This window comes from Phocoena sinus, chromosome 5 (genome assembly GCF_008692025.1).
Source record: "Phocoena sinus isolate mPhoSin1 chromosome 5, mPhoSin1.pri, whole genome shotgun sequence".
NCBI lineage: Eukaryota > Metazoa > Chordata > Mammalia > Artiodactyla > Phocoenidae > Phocoena > Phocoena sinus.
In genome coordinates, this window is record NC_045767.1 from 96,119,062 (window position 1) to 96,140,534 (window position 21,473).

Genomic DNA, 21,473 nt, shown 5'->3' on the forward strand with positions numbered 1-21,473 from the left:
GTGTTTATTCCCTTGGCTTCCTTCCTGCTGAATTTCTTCCTAAGAACTCTTCAGTATATAAGAAAATGTCAACTCAAAACTGATAAAGCAGTTAGATTCCATTTTGAAAAGACATGAGGGGCACTAGAAGAATTAAGCTAATAAACAAAAAATTCTCAAACAGTGAATCATGGACTTTCATGGATAATAAAAATAATTTTGAATTTGTTCTCTTCACAGTTACTGGATACAGAAAAAACAAAACAGATATTTCACTTTCTAAATGATTATTTTTTTAATTTAGAAAAAAGTTTTCACCCTAAATTGTAAGAAACTGCATATAAAATGTGCAACAAAAGAAACATTCCTTTAAAATGTATGGAAGAAATGAGGACATGGAAATATTTGCATGGCTATGAAGAAGATTCACATATAAATAATTCCCAAACTGATTGCTATAGAGACTGTTTTCCAGACATTACAGATCAACTGTAGTCCTGACTGAAGAGAGATCTGAAAAAAATATATATATAACAAGATACTACATTTGAAATTTTAAAATAATATCCTAGTACTGAAAAAATTTAAAGCAGAACTTAAATACGGTATGGACCTAGTTACTGCTTTAAGAAGAGGTAAAATTGCTATATAGGTGATAGTGATTTATATGCTATATTTAAAATATTTTGCAATAATTTCTTTAATAATTTAGTATATATGACCCCGTTACAGAGTTTAAAAGTGATTTGTAAAATTCATGGTTAATTTCCAAATATATGGAATGCCTTTTAAATGTCATAAAAAAATTCAGGTGTGACTTAGAAAAATGACGATTCTCTGAATGGAAATTAATTAAAACGATCCATCAAAGAGCTACAATGTCCTGATAAATAGTGGCTAATCTGTAATTGCTGTAAATAGAACTCAAATTATGTGAAAATATTGATTATAAAATATAAATATATATTTTCCTGAAATGAAGGCAAAAATAAATTTTATCAAAAACATATAATACTTAATGAATTATGTAGCTCTTAATTTGATTATTTGTTCAAACATAACAGGCCTAAAGAGAACATTCAGACAAGCACAATAATAATTTAGCTAAGCTATCGTTGATACTTTGCTGATTTTCAGTCATATAAAAAAGCATAGCTGTATTAAAAATGTACATGCATATATATTGATCTCATTTCTATTAAAGTATACTTATCAAGGTAGGAGGACAGAACATGTTTCACTGATGAATTATTATCTTGATGAATAAACTTTAAATATTAGACATGGGTTATGTCATCCTCCATTTGCTCTTTTGCTCCAGGCCCACAAATTTTAGATGCAGGCACCTGCCTCTCTTTGCCATTCAAGAGGAGTTTGAACACTTGACCTCTAACAGCACTCTGTAAAGTTTCAGCCATTGCAGTAAACTTTGTTTTGTCAACAGTGATATAAGGATGGTTTAGCACTTAGTTAACAAGGTAATTAAGTTTTCTCTATTTAAACAGTTTGAATAATTGAAATGATACTATATAGAGTCAGAGCAAGGCTTTAAAGTCCATATGAGTTTAAAATCTGGCCTCATCAATTATTATCTAAGTAGATAAGGGCAAGTAATTAACCTCTTCTGTCTTCCATTTCCACCTCTAAAATAAAGATATTTTGTTACTGCTTTGGGTTGTTGTGAAGTCTAATAATCTTTAGCACAGTAAATTCGTTATTATATAGTAACTGTTATTTATATTGTAGTTGTTGTCATGCCAACAGAGCTCATAGGTAGACCACACACACACCAGACCTGCCTGAGCAGCATTCTGAGGAAAACCTTGGAGACAGGCACAGCAGCAGATGTGTGGGACTCTGGCTGTCCATGTGCTCTTGGGCAGACCCAGAAGTCTAGCCAAGCCAGAATTCCAACCCTGGGAGAAAGACTTTGTCCTTCAGGTCACAGGGGGGTCTTAAGCAGCATGATTACAGAACATCCATCCATCACCTGGCCTGAGCAGGGACTGTGATATGATAGCAGTGTGGTGTGGAAGAACCTTTCCCCCAGCCTTATTTTGCTAGCAAATGAGTGCACCCATGGGGAGTGAGAGCAGTGGCTCACTGTGGTGTGATCAGGGGACTGGTCCCAGTGGAACTGAGTGACAAGGCAGGATGCTGCAGGAATTTGCACATCAGCATTTCTGTTTGAGGAAGCTCTACCCCTAATCTGCTTTGATGATGATGGTGGTGGTCCCCATCTTGGCTTGACCAAGATTTGTTGCCTTAAGGACAGGGCAGTGGCAAGTTTTCAAGGAGGTTTGTAGGGGGTCAGCTCCTCTTGTGGAAGACCAGCCTGCTGGGGACCAGTCTTGGACAAGTAATCTTTTATCCCTCAAATAATATTAATAATACATGTATCAAATTTAATGGTGATAAAATGAGTTTATGTTTCATTGGCTACCACTTCCATTTTAAGACTGTCTCTAAACTTGAATAATAATTCTCACTAATAGATTTATAATCTATGTAAGTGTATGTGAGGGGGGCTTGCTTAATATAGGGGTACATTTAATTTTGGTCTTTAGATGATCTTTGAAAGCAAAGTCCACTTTCTAAGTGTATGTATTTTTAATGACAAGAGAAAAAAGTAAAAATAATTACAATAAACATATGCAAGAAAGGAAGTAGTAACATGTTTAGTTATGAGTTTATGGCAGAATAAAGAATTTTCCTAAAATGCCATATTTTGAGATAGAAAAATGATCTGATTATGGCTTTTGCTTTTTCATTCTCTCTTTATGTGAGAACTCTGTACAACTAATTCATCATACGTACAAACACACACAAAATCATTTAAGGAACTGATCTTTTATGTGCCAAAATTCCACCCAAAATTGCAGATACAAACCCTTGCCAAAGAGTTTATTTTTAAGACTCAGATAGCTTGTTCACTGTGTCATTTCCAGCATGCACCCACAAACCACTAACGACACTGAAGAGCAATGAAAAAGAATCAACGTGGAATAGCTTAACGACACTATGTTGCAAACTGATGACATGTATGTGTTGTTCCCTTAGAGAGGTTAATAAATTTGGTTGAAAAGTGTATGTGCTCTCATCCTAGGAGACTCCAAAACAGAATCCTCATGCTCATTTTTTCTTTTAAGTATGTGAAATTGTTAGTCTGCTTTTGCAAAGAGAAAGACTAGAGTTTTGTTGTAGGATACTCAGTTATCTTCCTGTGAAAAATGCTAACTTCATTTTAGTGCTTCAAGGAATAGGGATTTAAGGTTGGGTGTTTTGCTCCCTTATAGAACTTGGACACATGGTCTCAGGGCCTATTTCAGGTCAGGGGAATTAATTCACTTGTTCCTGCCACAATCGAGTGTTGTTCCTGAAGCAACACAGTCTACCCTTGACCAAGGCAGGACTGATATGATGGTGTCTTGGTCAATCATAACAGTTACTTTTTCTTTTATATGAGGATTAACTATTACAATAAAGTGTATTTTGACATTGAGCAAGAAATAATTTTAAAAAGTAAGTGTGTGTAAGAGAAAGGACAAATGAAAATAACATAGGGAACAGCTACTTACTTATATCTATAGATTAGCAGAGGACTATAGGCCCAGAGAAAGGTTTCTGAAAGAATCAACACACTGCAAACACTTAAATGAAGTTTGAGTTATTCTGGGAGAGGACATCCATATTGAATTCCTGAAGAAATTGAGAATACAGCACTATTTAAAAAAAAACAAGAAACAGATTTTCTATTTGAAATAGTAAGTGAAAGAGGAAAAAAAATAGTTGAAGAAAATATGAAAAGCTTAGTGTTGTATAATGAAAGCAGACTAATGCCTTAAAGATGGATGAAGTTCCTAATAAAGGTCTGTTTAAAGAATACTTCTGTATGCATATCTATACCCATTACGCATATAAGATACCACATAATATGGTGGCCAGTATATTACAGATTACAAAGTATGTTTTTTTTGTAATTTATGTGGATTTTTTTAACATCTTTATTGGAGTATAATTGCTTTACAATGTTGTGTTAGTTTCTGCTGTATAACAAAGTGAATCAGCTATACGTATACATATATCCCCATATCCCCTCCCTCTTGTGTATCCCTCCCACCCTCCCTATCCCACCCTCTAGGAGGTCACAAAGCACCAAGCTAATCTCCCCGTGCCATGCATCTGCTTCCCACTAGCTATCTATTTTACATTGGGTATTATATATATGTTAATGCTACTCTCTCACTTCGTGTCAGCTTACACTTCCCTATCCCTGTGTCCTCAAGTCCATTCTCTACTTCTGTGTCTTTATTCCTGTCCTGCCCCTATGTTCTTCAGAACCACTTTTCTTTTCTTAGATTGCATACACATGTGTTAACATATGGTATTTGTTATTCTCTTTCTGACTTACTTCACTCTGTATGACAGACTCTATGTCCATCCACCTCACTACAAATAACTCAATATCGTTTCTTTTTATGGCTGAGTAATATTCCATTGTATATATGTGCCACATCTTCTTTATCCATTCTTCTGTCGATGGACACTTAGGTTGCTTTCATGTCCTGGCTATTGTAAATAGAGCTTCAATGAACATTGTGCTACATGACTCTTTTTGAATTATGGTTTTCTTGAGGGTATATGCCCAGTAGCAGGATGCTGGGTCGTATGATAGTTCTATTTTTAGTTTTTTAAGGAACCTCCATACTGTTCTCCATAGTGGCTGTATCAATTTACATTCCCACCAACAGTGCAAGAGGGTTCCCTTTTCTCCACACCCTCTCCAGCATTTATTGTTTGTAGATTTTTTGAAGATAGTCATTCTGACCTGTGTGAGGTGATACCTCATTGTAGTTTTGATTTGCATTTCTCTAATGATTAGTGATGTTGAGCATCCTTTCATGTGTTTCTTGGCAATGTGTATATCTTCTTTTGAGAAATGTCTGCTTAGGTCTTCTGCCCATTTTTTGACTGGGCTGTTTGATTTTTGATGTTGAGCTGCATGAGCTACTCTTGTAAATTTTGGAGATTAATCCTTTGTCAGTTGCTTCATTTGCAAATATTTTCTGCCATTCTGAGGGTTGTCTTTTCGTCTTGTTTATGCTTTCCTTTGCTGTGTAAAAGCTTTTAAGTTTCATTAGGTCCCATTTGTTTATTTTTGTTTTTATTTTCGTTTCTCTAGGAGGTGGGCCAAAAAGGACCTTGCTGTGATTTATGTCATAGAGTGTTCTGCCTATGTTTTCCTTGAAGAGTATTAGAGTGTCTGGCCTTACATTTAGGTCTTTAATCCATTTTGAACTTATTTTTGTGTATGGTGTTAGGGAGTGTTCTAATCTCATACTTTTACATGTACCTGTCCAGTTTTCCCGGCACCACTTATTGAAGAGGCTGTCTTTTCTCCAGTGTACATTCTTGCCTCCTTTCTCAAAGATAGGTTGACCATATGTGCATGGGTTATCTCTGGGTTTTCTATCCTGTTCCACTGATCTATATTTCTGTTTTGTAACAGTACCATACTGTCTTGATTACTGTAGTTTTGTAGTAAAGTCTGAAGTTGGGGAGCCGATTCCTCCAGCTCCGTTTTTCTTTCTCAAGATTGCTTTTGCTATTTGGGGTCCTTTGTTTTTCCTTACAAATTGTGAGATATTTTGTTCTAGTTCTGTGAAAAATGCCATTGGTAATTTGACATGGATCGCATTGAATCTGTAGATTGCTTTGGGTAATATAGTCATTTTCACAATATTGATTCTTTCAATCCAAGAACATGGTATATCTCTCCATCTGTTTATATCACCTTTAATTTCTTTCATCAGTGTCTTATAGTTGTATGCATACAGGTCTTTTGTCTCCTTAGGTAGGTTTATTCCTAGGTATTTTATTCTTTTTTGTTGCAATGGTAAATAGGAGTGTTTCCTTAATTTCTCTTTCAGATTTTTCATCATTGGTGTATAGGAATACAAGAGATTTCTGTTCATTAATTTTGTATCCTGCTACTTGACCAAATTCATTGATTAGCTCCAGTAGTTTTCTGGTAGCATCTTTAGGATTCTCTATGTATAGTATCATGTCATCTGTAAACAGTCACAGCTTTACTTCTTCTTTTCTGATTTGGATTCCTTTTATTTCTTTTTATTCTATGCTTTCTTTAGCTAAAACTTCCAAAACTATGTTGAATAACAGTGGTGAGAGTGGACAACCTTGTCTTGTTCCTGATCTTAGTGGAAATGCTTTCAGTTTTTCACCATTGAGAATGAGGTTGGCTGTGGGTTTGTCAAATATGGCCTTTATTATGTTGAGGTAAGTTCCCTCTATGCCTACTTTCTGGAGGGTTTTTATCATAAATGGGTTGTTGAATTTTGTCAAAGCTTTTTCTGCATCTATTGAGATGATCATATGGATTTTCTCCTTCAGTTTGTTTATAGGGTTTATCACATAGATTGATTTGCATATATTGAAGAATCCTTGCAATCCTGGGATAAACCCCACTTGATCATGGTATATGATCCTTTTAATGTGCTGTTGGATTCTGTTTGCTAGTATTTTGTTGAGGATTTTGCATCTATGTTCATCAGTGATATCGGCCTGTAATTTTCTTTCTTTGTGACATCTTTGTCTGGTTTTGGTATCAGAATGATGATGGCCTCATAGAATAAGTTTGGGAGTATTCATCCTATATTTTGTGTTCCTCTGCTATATTTTGGAAGAGTTGAAAAGGACCTGTGTTAACTCTTCTCTATTGTTCGATACAATTCGCCTGTGAAGCCATTTGGTCCTGGGCATTTGTTTGTTGGAAGATTTTTAATCACAGTCTCAATTTCAGTGCTTGTGATTGGTCTGTTTATATTTTCTAATTCTTCCTGGTTCAGTCTCGGAAGGTTCTGCTTTTCTATGAATTTTTCCATTTCTTCTGGGTTGTCCATTTAATTGGCATATAGTTGCTTGTAGTAATCTCTCATGATCCTTTGTATTTCTGCAGTTTCAGTTGTTACCTCTCCTTTTTCATTTGTAATTCTATCGAGTTGAGTCTTCTCCCTTTTTTTCTTGATGAGTCTGGCTAATGGTTTATCAATTTTGTTTATCTTCTCAAAGAACCAGCTTTTAGTTTTATTGATCTTTGCTCTTGTTTCCTTCATTTCTTTTTCATTTATTTCTGATCTGATTTTTATGATTTCTTTCCTTCTGCTAACTTTGGGGTTTTTTGTTCTTCTTTCTCTAATTTCTTTAGGTATACGTTTAGGTTGTTTATTTGAGATGTTTCTTGTTTCTTAAGGTAGAATTGTATTGCTATAAACTTCCCTCTTAGAACTCCTTTTGCTGCATCCCATAGATTTTGTGTCATTGTGTTTTCATTGTCATTTGTTTCTAGATATTTTTTTTTTCCTCTGTGATTTCTTTAGTGATCTCTTGGTTATTAAGTAGTGTGTTGTTTAGCCTCCATGTGTCTCTATTTTTAACAGATTTTTCCTGTAATTGATATCTAGTCTTATAACGTTGTGGTTGCAAAAGATACTTGATATGATTTCAATTTTCTTAAATTTACCAAGGCTTGATTTGTGACCCAGGATATAATCTATGCCAGAGAATGTTCCATGAACACTTGAGAAAAAAGTGTATTCTGTTGTTTTTGGATGGAATGTCTTATAAATATCACTTAAGTCCATATTGTTTAATGTGTCATTTAAAGCTTGTGTTTTCGTATTTATTTTCATTTTGGATGATCTGTCCATTGGTGAAAGTGGGGTGTTAAAGTCCCCTACTATGATTGTGTTACTGTCGATATCTCCTTTTATGGCTGTTAGTATTTGCCTTATGTATTGAGGTGCTCCTATGTTGGGTGCATAAATATTTACAGTTGTTACATCTTCTTCTTGGATTGATTCCTTGATCATTATGTAGTGTCCTTTGTCTCTTGTAATAGTCTTTATTTTAAAGTCTATTTTGTCTGATATGAAAATTGCTACTCCAGATTTCTTTTGATTTCCATTTGCATGGAATATCTTTTTCCATTCCCTCACTTTCAATCTTTATGTGTCCCTAGGTCTGAAGTGGGTCTCTTATAGACAGCATATATACAGGTGTTGTTTTGTATCCATTCAGCCAGTCTATGTCTTTTGGTTGGAGCATTTAATCCATTTTCATTTAAGGTAGTTATCAATATGTATGTTCCTATTACCATTTTCTTAATTGTTTTGGGTTTGTTACTGTAGGTCTTTTCCTCCTCTTGTGTTTCCTGCCTAAAGAAGTTCCTTTAGCATTCGTTGTAAAGCTGGTTTGGTGGTGCTGAATTCTCTTAGCTTTTGCTTGTCTGTAAATGTTTTAATTTCTCCGTCAAATCTGAATGAGATCCTTGCTGGGGAGAGTTATCTTGCTGGTAGGTTTTTCCCTTTCATCACTTTAAATATGTCCTGCCCCTTCTTTCTGGTTTGCAGAGTTTTTGCTGAAAGATCAGCTGTTAAACTTATGGGGATTCCCTTGTATGTTAATTGTTGCTTTTCCCTTGCTGCTTTTAAAATTTTTCCTTTGTGTTTAATTTTTGATAGTTTGATTAATATGTGTCTTGGTGTGTTTCCCCTTGGATTTATCCTGTATGGGACTCTCTGCACTTCCTGGAGTTGACTGTTTCCTTTCCCATATTAGGGAAGTTTTCAACTATAATCTCTTCAAATATTTTCTCAGTCCCTTTTTATTCTCTTCTTCCTCTGGGACCCCTATAATTCGAATGTTGGTGTATTTAATGTTGTCACAGAGGTCTCTGAGTCTGTCCTCAATTCTTTTCATCCTTTTTTCTTTATTCTGCTTTGCAGTAGTTATTTCCACTATTTTATCTTCCAGGTCACTTATCTGTCCTTTTGCCTCAGTTATTCTGCTATTGATTCCTTCTAGAGAATTTTTAATTTCATTTTTTGTGTTGTTCATCATTGTTTGTTTTCTCTTTAGTTCTTCTAGGTCCTTGTTAAATGTTTCTTATATTTTCTCCATTCTATTTCCAAGATTTTGGATCATCTTTACTATCATTACTCTGAATTCTTTTTCAGGTATACTGCCTATTTCCTCTTCATTTGTTTGGTCTGATGGGTTTTTACCTTGCTCCTTTTTCTGCTGTGTGTTTGTCTGTCTTCTCATTTTTCTTAACTTACTGTTTGGGGTCTTCCTTTTACAGGCTTTTAGTTCCCATTGTTTTTGGTGTCTGCCTCCAGTGGCTAAGGTTTGTTCAGTGGGCTGTGTAGGCTTCCTAGTGGAGGGGACTGGTGCTTGTATTCTGGTGGATGAGGCTGAATCTTGTCTTTCTGGTAGACAGAACCACATCCGGTGGTGTTTTGGGATGTCTGTAACTGTATTATGATTTTCAGCAGCCTCACTGCTAATGGGTGGGGTTGTGTTCCTGTCTTGCTAGTTGTTTGGCATAGGGTGTCCTGTGTTGCTTGCTGGTCGTTGAGTGGAGCTGGCTCTTAGTATTGAGATGGAGATCTCTGGGAGAGCTTTCACCATTTGATATTACGTGGAGCTGGGAGGTCTCTGGTGCACTGATATCCTGAACTCGGCTCTCCCACCTCAGAGGCACAGGCCTGACACCCGGCCAGAGCGCCAAGACCCTGTCAGCCACAGGGCTCAGAAGAAAAGGGAGAAGAAAAAGAGAAAGAAAGAAAGAACAAAATAAAATAAAGTTATTAAAAAATATATTATTAAAAATAAAAAAATTTAAAGTCGTAAAAAGGGAAAGAAAAAAGAGAGCAATCAAACCAATAAACAAATCTACCAATGATAACAAGTGCTAAAAACTATACTAAAAAAGAAAAAAAAATGGACAGGCAAAACCCTAGGACAAATGGTAAAAGCAAAGCTATATAGACAAAATCACACACAAAAGCATACACATACACACTCACAAAAAGAGAAAAGGGAAAAATAAATAAATAAATATATATATATATATATATATATATATATATAAAAAAGTAAATGAGCAACCAAATCAATAAACAAATCTACCAGTAATAATAAACTCTAAATATTAAACTAAGATAAACATAAAGCCAGAAACAAATTAGATGCAGAAAGCAAACCCCAAGCCTACAGTAGCTCCCAACATCTGCCGCCTCAATTTTGGGATGATTCGTTGTCTATTCATGTATTCCACAGATGCAGGGTACATCAAGTTGATTGTGGAGATTTAATCTGCTGCTCCTGAGACTGCTGGGAGAGATTTCCCTTTCTCTCCTTTGTTCCCACAGCTCCTGGGGTTCAGCTTTGGATTTGGCCCCGCCTCTGTGTGTAGGTTGCCTGAGGGTGTCTGTTCTTCGCTCAGACAGGACGGGGTTAAAGTAGCAGCTGATTCAGGGGCTCTGGCTCACTCAGGCCAAGGGGAGGGAGGGGTATGTAATGCACGGCGAGCCTGAGCTGGCAGAGGCCAGCGTGATGCTGGCAGAGGCCAGCCTGAGGCGCACCATGTGGTCTCCCAGGGAAGTTGTCCCTGGATCAAGTGACCCTGGTGGTGGCGGGCTGCACAGGCTCCCGGGAGGGGAGGTGTGGATAGTTACCTGTGCTTGCACACAGGTTTTTTGGTGGCTGCAGCAGCAGTGTTAGCATTTCATGACTGTCTCTGGTGTCCGCGCTGTTAGCCACGGCATGCGCCTGTCTCTGGAGCTCGTTTAGGTGGTGCTCTGAATCCCCTCTCCTCACGCACCCCGAAACAATGGTCTCTTATCTCTTAGGCAGTTCCAGACTTTTTCCCGGACTCCCTCCCAGCTAGCTGTAGTGCACTAGCCCGCTTCAGGCTGTGTTCATGCAGCCAACCCCAGTCCTCTCCCTGGGATCCGACCTCCGAAGCCTGAGCCTCAGCTCCCAGCCCCTGCCCACCCCAATGGGTGAGCAGACAAGCCTCTCAGGCTGATGAGTTCTGATCAGCACCGATCTTCTGTGCGGGAATCTCTCTGTTTTGCCCTCTGCACCCCTGTTGCTCTGCTCTCCTCCGTGGCTCTGAAGCTTCCCCCCTGCCCACCCCCCATATCCACCAGTGAAGGGGCTTCCTAGTGTGTGGAAACCTTTCCTCCTTCACAGCTCCCTCCCACTGGTGCAGGTCCCGTCCCTATTCTTTTGTCTCTGTTTTTTCTTTTTTCTTTTGCCCTACCCAGGTACGTAGGGTGTTTCTTGCCTTTTGGGAAGTCTGAGGTCTTCTGCCAGCGTTCAGTAAGTGTTCTGTAGGAGCTGTTCCACGTGTAGATGTATTTCTGGTGTATCTGTGGGGAGGAAGGTGATCTCCGCGTCTTACTCCTCCTCCATCTGAAGCCCTCCTCTATAAATTATCTTTATTTTTAATTTCTCAATTAATTTTGATAGTGACTGTGAATTGGGTAATTCTGTCAACATTTGCTTTTTTAGTTGAATAAACTGAGGCCTAGAGCAGTAAATTAATCTTCATGTAGGCTTATAGTAAGAGTCAAGACTCAAACACATGACTACTGACTCCATGACTTGGGATTCCTAACTTTACTCTTTTCACTTCACCACAGCTACCTTATAAAGTCTGTCATAAATAGTTAATATTGGAAAGGCCCTTAGAAATCTAAGTTATCCAAACTTTCGTCCAAAATATATTCATTCAGTAATGCTAGTCATCAGCCCCTGCTTGAGAATTATTTTCATCCCATTGTTGAAAAGCTCTAATCATTAGAATATTCTTTCATATATGAAACCAAAATTGGACTTATAGCATATTCTGGTATGCCAAGGAACAGGTAATGTGCTCTAGACATGATGCTTCAATAACCTTAAGACTTACCTTAAGAATAATTCTACTCTAGAGCAAGCAGGGTTACAGCAAAATTTCACATCTGTAGTGGGATAGAGTCGGGGAGAGGATGTACTCTTAGAGGCAGACAGACCCAGATTCGAATCTTGGCTTTACCATGTGTTAGTTCTCTCTGAATTTCTGTTTGCTTATATAAAATGAGGATGGTGAGACCTATTTTTCAGGGTTACTATGAACAATGATTAACTAGTGTATGTGCATAGTTGCATAGTAGATGTGCATTTTTAAAATGTAGTTATTATTATTATGCATGGCTAAGGACTAAGAGAATAGGAATTTTCTAAACAATAAATTTCAAATTTTAAACCCAATCATTTGATGAACTGCTTCAAAGTCTCTTAGAATTCCAACAATTCCTTTTTGTTTCTTGGGAAACTCAGAAAATACGTAAGAACAAGTTAAGGAAAGAATGAACGAACAGATAGAAAGCTGTAGATTTACGTGTCATATGAAAAGATTTTCACGCAGTATATTTATGAAATAAGTTTTTCCATCTTTAATTTTTCATACTGGCATACAGAAAAGGGAACACTTGCAGTTTGGTAGGTTTGCCTTTTTGCTCCAGACTAATAATTTATTGTTGTTTTTCCTTCTTCACTCTAAGGCCTCCATACATGTCTATAAACAAATGAAATTGCCTACAAGTTAGCAAATGTTGTGTCCTTGAATGATTCTAAATTGAGAATCTTGGTAATTAAATCTTGTTCATAGGAGGGTATTTAAGCATCACAACTGTGCCATACTACTACATATTTGGATTTATTTTGTTCCCTTAAGTCTCCTTTTTTCCTAAAATAATATTTCTAGTTGACTTTATGATTCTCAATTATAATTCTTCATAAGCAAGGCAAGTCAATGATGAGCTAACAATAAAAAAGTGTTCATTTTAAGCAAAGAAATGAAGTATAATTGCTATAGTGTGTCCCTAGTTTATTAGTGTCACTGACAACAGGACAGACCAAAATCATACAATTTATACATTTGCATGCTTGCATTAAAATCATGAAGAACATTAATTATTATAAATGGTGGATATTCCCAAATCTAAAACTATATTTAATATCCAATGTGGTCAAATATGTGCAGATTGGGGCTATGACATATACTTTTACGACTCTGGAGATCTAATTTATGAGCATTGTTACAAGATTTTTAATGGAGTGAAAATGAAGTCAGATTAAACTTCTTCCTGATGATACTAAAGCTCCAATCACAACACAAAGACTAATAAATGTTATCTTTTAAGTAATAAATATCCCATCAAAGCCCTTTTAATTTGAATCAAATTGTAATTGGAAATGTTTTGGACACTGTAGAAAACCATAGTAACTCAGAATATAGAACACACATTTGGTTCAATATCCAATTTTGAGCAGTTAGTTTTTGCAAGACAGTACACTCATTGCTGAAGAATATGAGAGAGAGGAATAAGGCGAAGTCTCTAAAATCCAGGGGCTCACAAACTACTAAGGTGCTATTGTGAGATATACCATCATTTTATGTAACACAAACAAGTGAAAAAACAAAACTGTCAAGCGGTTATAAGATGTCATTGCATTGGCTGTAAGATGTGTACCTATTTCAGAGATGTTAAGTGTGAAAAACTATCCTAGAATCCATGAAATGCTGTAGTTGGGAACTCTAATGCAAGCTATGCTGTAATAAGAGCGGTTATAAAGTTGCAACATGCCCTGAGAACAAAGAGGAAAATAAAAATTTTGACCAGAAGATCAGAGAAGGCTTATAAAGAGGAAAGAATTGTGTGAATCCTTGAGAGATGACTAGAGTTTAGACTTGTGTGGAAAGGTTGGATAAGAGAGCATTCTCAAAAGAGAACACAGGAGGACGTTCAAGATGGCAGAGGAGTAAGACGTGGAGATCAGCTTCCTCCCCACAAATACATCAAAAATACATCTACATGTGGAACAACTCCTACAGAACACCTACTGAATGGTGGCAGAAGACCTCAGATTCCCCAAAAGGCATGAAAATCCCCATGTACCTGGGTAGGGCAAAAGAAAAAAGAATAAACAGAGACAAAAAAATAGGGACGGGACCCGTAACTCTGGGAGGGAGCTGTGAAGGAGGAAAAGTTTCCACACACTAGGAAGCCCCTTCACTGGTGAAGACAGGGGGTGGGCAGGAGCGAAGCTTCAGAGCCACAGAGGAGAGCACAGCAACAGGGGTGTGGAAGGCAAAGCGGAGAGATTCCCGCACAGAGGGTGGGTGCCGACCAGCACTCACCAGCCTGAGACGCTTGTCTGCTCACCCACCGGGGCAGGCGGGGGCTGGGAGCAGAGGCTCGGGCTTCTGGAGGTCGGATCCCAGGGAGAGGACTAGGGATGGCTACGTGAACGCAGCCTGAAGGGGGTTAGTGCGCCACAGGTAGCCGGGAGGGAGTCTGGGAAAAACTCTGGACCTTCCGGAAAGGCAAGAGACCTTTGTTTCAGGGTGTGTGAGGGGAGGGGATTCCTTCCCAGCGTGCCGACAGAAGGCAGAGCACTGCCTAAATGAGCTCCAGAGATGGGCATGAGCTGCAGCTATCACCTTGGACCCCAGAGACAGGCATGAAATGCTAAGGGTGCTGCAGCTGCCACCAAGAATCCTGTGTGCAAGTGCAGGTCACTATCCAAACCCCCTGGGAGCCTGTGCAGCCCGCCACTGCCAGGGTCTGGAGATCCAGGGGGAAATTCCCTGGGAGAACATACAGCATGCCTCAGGCTGTTGCAACGTCAAGCCGGCCTCTGCCGCCTCAGGCTCACCCCGCATTCCAATTATGACTGCCGTACCCCTCCCTCCCTGCATCCTGAGTGAGCAAGAGAGCCCTTATCAGCCACTGCTTTAAACCCTTCCTGTCTGGGTGCAGAGCAGACTCCTGAGGGTGGCCTGCACACAGAGGCAGGGCCAAAACCAAAGCTGAACCCCAGGAGCTGTGGAAACAAAGAAGAGAAAGGGAAATCTCTCGCAGCAGATGAAATCCCCACAATCAACTTGATGTACCCTGCAACTCTGGTATACCTGAAAAGACGACGAATATTCCCAAAATTGAGGTGGTGGACTTTGGGAGCAACTGTAGACTTGGGGTTTGCCTTCTGCATCTAATTTGCTTCTGGTTTTATGCTTAGTATAGTATTTAGTGCTTATTATCATTGCTGGATTTGCTTATTGGTTTGGTTGCTCTCTTTTTTTTTTCTCTTCTCTTTTTGTGAGTGTCTATGTGCATGCTTCTTTGTGTGATTTTGTCTGTATAGGTTTGCTTTTACCATTTGTCCTAGGGCTCTGTCTGTTCATGTTTTGGGTTTGTTTTTTTTGGTGTTTTTTTTTTCTCTCTTCCTTTTCTTCTGAGCCGTGTGGCTGGCAGGGTCTTGGTGCTTTGGCTGGCTGTTGGGCCTGAGCCTTCGAGGTGGGAGGGCCGAGTCCAGGACATTGGACCACCAGAAACCTCCCGGCCCCATGTAATACCAATTGGTGAGAGCTCTACCAGAGATCTTCATCTCAACACTAACACCCAGCTCCACCCAACGGCCAGCAAGCTCCAGTGCTGGAAGTCCCATGCCAAACAACTAGCAAGACAGGAACACAACCCCAACCATTAGCAGAGAGGCTTCCTAAAATCATAATAAGGTCACAGACACCCCAAAACACACCACCAGATGCAGTCCTGCCCACCAGAAGGACAAGATCCAGCCTCATCAGAAATACAGATCAATGGAACAGGATAGAAAGCCCAAAGATAAACCCACACACATATGGTCACCTTATTTTTGATAAAGAAGGCAAGAATACACAATGGAGAAAAGACAGCCTCTTCAATAAGTGGTGCTGGTGAAACTGGACAGCTACATGTAAAAGAATGAAATTAGAGCACTTTCTAACACCATACACAAACATAAACTCAAAATGGATTAAAGACCTAAATGTAAGGCCAGTCACTATAAAACTCTTAGAGAACACAGGCAGAACAATGTATGACATAAATCGCAGCAAGATCCTTTTTGACCCACCTCCTAGAGTACTGAAAATAAAAAGAAAAATAAAGAAATGGGACCTAATGAAACTTAAAAGCTTTTCCACAGCAAAGGAAACCATAAACAAGATGAAAAGACAGCCCTCAGAATGGGAGAAAATATTTGCAGATGAAGCAACTGACAAAGGATTAATCTCCAAAATATACAAGCAGTTCATGCAACTCAATATCAAAAAAACAAACAACCCAATCCAAAAATGGGCAGAAGACCTAAATAGACATTTCTCCAAAGAAGATATACAGATGGCTAACAAACACATGAAAAGATGCTCAACATCACTAATCATTAGAGAAATGCAAATCAAAACCACAATGAGGTATCACCTCATACCAGTCAGAATGGCCATCATCAAAAATTCTACAAACAATAAACGCTGGAGAGGGTGTGGAGAAAAGGGAACCCTCTTGCACTGTTGGTGGGAATGTAAACTGATACAGCCACTATGGAGAACAGTATGGAGGTTCCTTAGAAAGCTAAAAATAGAACTACCATATGACCCAGCAATCCCACTACTGGGCATATACCCTGAGAAAACCATAATTCAAAAAGAGACATGTTCCACAATGTTCATTGCAGCACTGTTTACAATAGCCAGGACATGGAAGCAACCGAAGTATCCATCAACAGACGAATGGATAAAGAAGATGTGGCACATATATACAACAGAATATTACTTGGCCATAAAAAGAAACGAAATTGAGTTATTTGTAGTGAGGTGGATGGACCTACAGCCTGTCATACAGAGTGAAGTAAGTCAGAAAGCGAAAAACAAATACCATATACTAACATATATATGGAATCTAAAGAAAAAGAATGGTTCTGATGAACCTAGGAGCAGGACTGGAGTAAAGACACAGAGGTAGATAATGGACTTGAGAACAGACAGAGGGGGAAGGGTAAGCTGGGACAAAGTGAGAGAGTAGCATGGACATATATACACTACCAAATATAAAATAAATAGCTAGTGGGAAGCAGCCGCATGGCATAGGGAGATCAGCTCAGTGCCTTGTGTCCACCTAGAAGGGTGGGATTGGGAGGGTGGGTGGGAGATGCAAGAGGGAGGGGATATGGGGATATATGTACACACATAGCTGATTCACTTTGCTATACAGCAGAAACTCACACAACATTGTAAAGCAATTATACTCCAATAAAGATGTTAAAAATAAATAAATAAATATTTGGTCATATGGTAAAAAAGAAAAGAGAACACAGGTGCTTAACGTTTTGGAGAACCACAAGAATCATATAAATGCACAATAGGCCACCTGGGAAATAATGAGAAACAAGTAAAACGTGACAAATTGGAAATTTTGACTGGGGCATTGAGATAAAATAGAGGTGCTGGACCATATGATAAATTTCAAAGGATTTGGCCACAAACCAATTATTTGACTTTCCTGAACTTAACACATCAAATTGTAAAAGGGTTGAAAAACTGATAATAGGAAGACTAGAGAGGAGAATTTCTTTGTAGAGACTTGCACTGGGGGACTTTTTCTCCCCAACGTGGGAAATTTAGTGAGGGGACTTTAATAGGGCCACTCAGAGAGCTTCAATTGTGTGCCTTGTAGTCAAGGATATGGTGGCCTAGTTCTATACTCTGACCAATGGTCTATGCAGCCAAGTGGAGAGTCACATCTGGGTTGTAACCTCCTCTTCTAGCGTCAGATGCTTGTCCACTTGAAGGACCATACATGGAAACTAAGATAGGGTTGTTACTTTAAAAGGGATCCTGCCCAGATGGTGGCCTTACAAATTAAGTAGGCTCCAGTGCGAGAAGCTGTGGGAGAGCCCTGGGAGCTGAAAGGAATTTGGGGTAACCAGCTGAAGGAGAGGACCTGCTTACAGCGGGAAATTTACATTCAAAGGAAGAGGCAGCTTTAAACATTGATCAGGTTCAGCCATCTGATCTTAGTATTAGTCAGGTAAGCACTTTCCTTCCCCTTACCTCCTTTTCCTACTCCAGCTCCAGCCTTAAGTGGTCAGAAACAGCAGTTGACTATTGAAGGAGGAGGTGAATGACACAAAAGGAGAATTTCTTCTCCCTTTTCTACTGCAAGCAGTAGTTGATCCCAGGACAGCTTAGAGGAAGGAACGAAATTTAACTTTACATGAAATTTAGAGTTTTGATTGGTATATTCAACTGGCAAATTTAGTCACTGAATTCTGATTATAACTCAAAGAGAGCAAAAGAAAGAATAAATCTAAGAGAAAGTAAAAGGTCCTGGGATTGGACAACTTTTGCATTTGGGGCAGGAGAAGGAATACTCACACTGATCAGTTTTAAAGGGATGGTGAGACACAAAAAGCAAGTTACTTTTATGATTATGGTCCATTAATTCAGATGTTCAACCTGCAAGTTACACAAGGCATTAAGAGGAGTTTGGACCAAATGGCCTGGGGCCTACCTACCAGACTAAGAACTCTGGATTTTATTTTGTAAACTGATGGAGACAGAGGGTTTTGAGCAGGGGACCGACTGACGGGATCACATCTGTCTGTTATAGTTTCAGTTCTTTGCATTAAAGTATATGCTTCCTTACATCATACATTACAGAGGGCTGTGTAGCTTTACTGGTTCTGTATAACTTTTAGTACTGAAAATGCACATTATACTCTTTTGGTGAGGTGGATATTAAACCTAAGTAAAACATCTATGCTATCATAATACTTTGGGGTATTATTACAGAAGTCAGATGAAAAGACCAAATACTATAAGAAAGTTTGCAACAACTGAACATATAGAACAGGAAAAAAATGTCCATCTAAATGAAATGGATGGTATAATGTTTAGCTATGAGCACAATAACACTGTGTAACAAAATCCACAAATTCTCAGAGTCATGCAACAATAAGTTTTTATTTAGTTAACAAGACTGTGGGTTGGCTGATCTAGGCTGGGCCCAGGTGGGGTAATTCAACTCTGCTTCATGAGCTTCTCATCTTCCTCATGGGCCTAGCAGATTATCCCAGACGTATTACCTCACAGTTATGGCAGAGATGCAGTAGCACAGGTAGAAACGCAAAAGAGCTTTTTAAACTTTAGGTCATGACAAGCCTGCAAGCACTCTGGAGGTAAGAGCAAGTCACACAGCCAAATCTAAGTTAAACAGTGAGGAAATAGATCAAATTTTCCATGGACATTACTGCAAAGTCACATGATGTGATGGTTAATTTTATGTGTCAACTTGATTGGGCCATGGGCTGCCCAGACATTTAGTCTTACATTATTCTGGGTGTGTCGATATGGGTGTTTCTGGATGACATTAATATTTGAATTGGACCCTGGATATTAATATTTAAATTGGACCCATAGCAAAGGGGTTGAATAGAGGGAAGGGTGAAGAATCCAGGCCATTAATATAATCTACCCAAGTGGTTACCTAAATCAGTACCATTGCAAAACAAAGAGAAAGTCTGTTCAAAATACAACACACAGACACATACATGTGCACACACACACTCGGGCACATACACATATGCCATCAACTACCTTGTGACAAATGCAGGTATTATAAGTAATACCAACAATAGTATCTCTATATTTGATCCATGTTAGACAGGATAGGTGGCCTGAAACCTTCTCAGTGAAAAACCAAATGAAGACTGAGAAGGAAACTTTCTGTTCTTCTTCAACAGTAGCAGAATTAAGGCATGTTCAGTCAGATGGGGGTGGAGGTAGTGGGTATTTCTGTGTTTTTTTCTCTATGTTCAGTATGCTACTGGATACCAGGGACTTTTTAGGAGCTCTGTGTGTTGATTAGACCTTCTTCTAATGTTTGTGTATGAAGGCACCTGGATTAGGCAGAGGAGCTAGATTCCAGGACTTTCACCTGAGATTTTCTACTGAGGAAATCTCTCCAAGATCCTCGTGCCTCAAGTCTTAGAGAACCAGCTGGGGTAAGATCAGGGTAGACGGGCCAGGGAAGGAAAAGTGCAGAACACCTCCTGGGCCTCTACAACTGCCCTCACTCATATACATCACACACCACTTGTGTTAAACTTTAGATTTTTGTCTCACAGTTTTTCCACCTTCATGTCATCTATATTGTGCATTTATTTTAGCTATTTTAATTTTCTCCTTTATTTGATTTTTACCATTTAATCTTCCTTTTTTCTTTTTGATCAAATTATAATTTATCTACTTTTTTTTTAAGTTTGAAGTTTCTTTTTTAACCTCATTTTTATAAATGGCAACCTAGACGCTCACACCCCTTGGGAGTAATAGCTTTGTGGGTGGTTTGTAGCCCAGCCCTCCTTCCCGATTCATGGGACTTCTGCAGCGCATATCGTTTCTTCATGAGTTACACCTTGCTGTGAAACACAAACTCACCGCAGCTATGCCAGGGCTGCAGAGCTGGTCCAAAGGTTGCAAGGTTGTTTTCTCCCTTATTCCGTAAACTGCCTTGAACAACTAGCAGAAGATTTGCAAGAAGCCCCTGTCTTCTCCTGAAGAAAGGTGGGGGACTGGGGAGTGGAAACCTGGATCCCTCAGTGGAGCTACCAGGACTGCAAGTGTTCTCTAAGTAGATTCCATCAGTCTTTAATGTGGGCCATCTGACATTGACTGTACTTACCATGGATTATTCTTGCAATTCCTCTAAAAGGCCACATGGCTTTTATCTCTTTTTTTAATCAAAGAATGTCTTGTGTGAATATGGAGACTGTAATAGAACCTACCTGAAGCCCAATTTTGGGAGCTCATTTGAACTAGCAAGAACTAGAAGGAGATCTTCTTACATCTGAGTTTTTCAAACATAGCTTGTTAATGCTATTTCACTTAAATATCTAAAAAGGAAGAAAGTTAAATACATTATAATGGGCATGGTGAAGGTAGACCAACCTTCCAAGACAAATCCTAGCTCTCTGTCACTTACTAGCTAGACTTCTCTGTGCCTCAGTTCCTTTGTCTGTATAATGATGATAGTAATATTATCTACCTCATCAGATTCTGTGACATAGAAATAAGTTATGGTATGCACTGCATACGTATTTGTTCAACAGAGATCCATCCATGCATACATAAATAAATACATGGGCTGCTAAGTATTACTTCATGGCCAATAATTACAGAAGAGTGAGACTTGCACTTTCTTTGAAACCAGAGAGCAGGCTCAGGGAAGAGGACTCACTCATGCCCTGCCTTGGTTGAGATCCTGAGCCAGTCCTGCTGAGTGCATAGAGTATACACGAACGCCTCAGTTTGAGTGCGTGTGGCTGAAGTTCATCTCATGCCAGAGCTTTGGTGTCTAGAAGTAGGGTGATGCCGGAGTACCTGATTCTCCCTTTTATGGTGCACTCCTTCGATATTGATCAGTATCTACACTGAGAATTTTCTCATTTGGAGCCTGTACCCAGCCTAGCTCTCACCAGCCCCCTCCTCTAAGCAGCTGGGTCTTATTCATTGAATCTACAGCCTGTAGTTTCTAGTTAAGCATGGATCAATGGCCCCTGAAACAATACCAAGACTCACTCACTCTTAGTTCCACCTGCCACAAGAAGGTGATCTTTCCCCCCAGAGAGTATCCTTCCTCCATGGTTCCCTATCTAAATAAATCGCACTACCATTCTCCAAGATGCCCTAGCCCCAAACCTGAAAATTACTTTTGACACCCCCATTTACTTATCTCACCACAGCCCACTAATCACAAAAC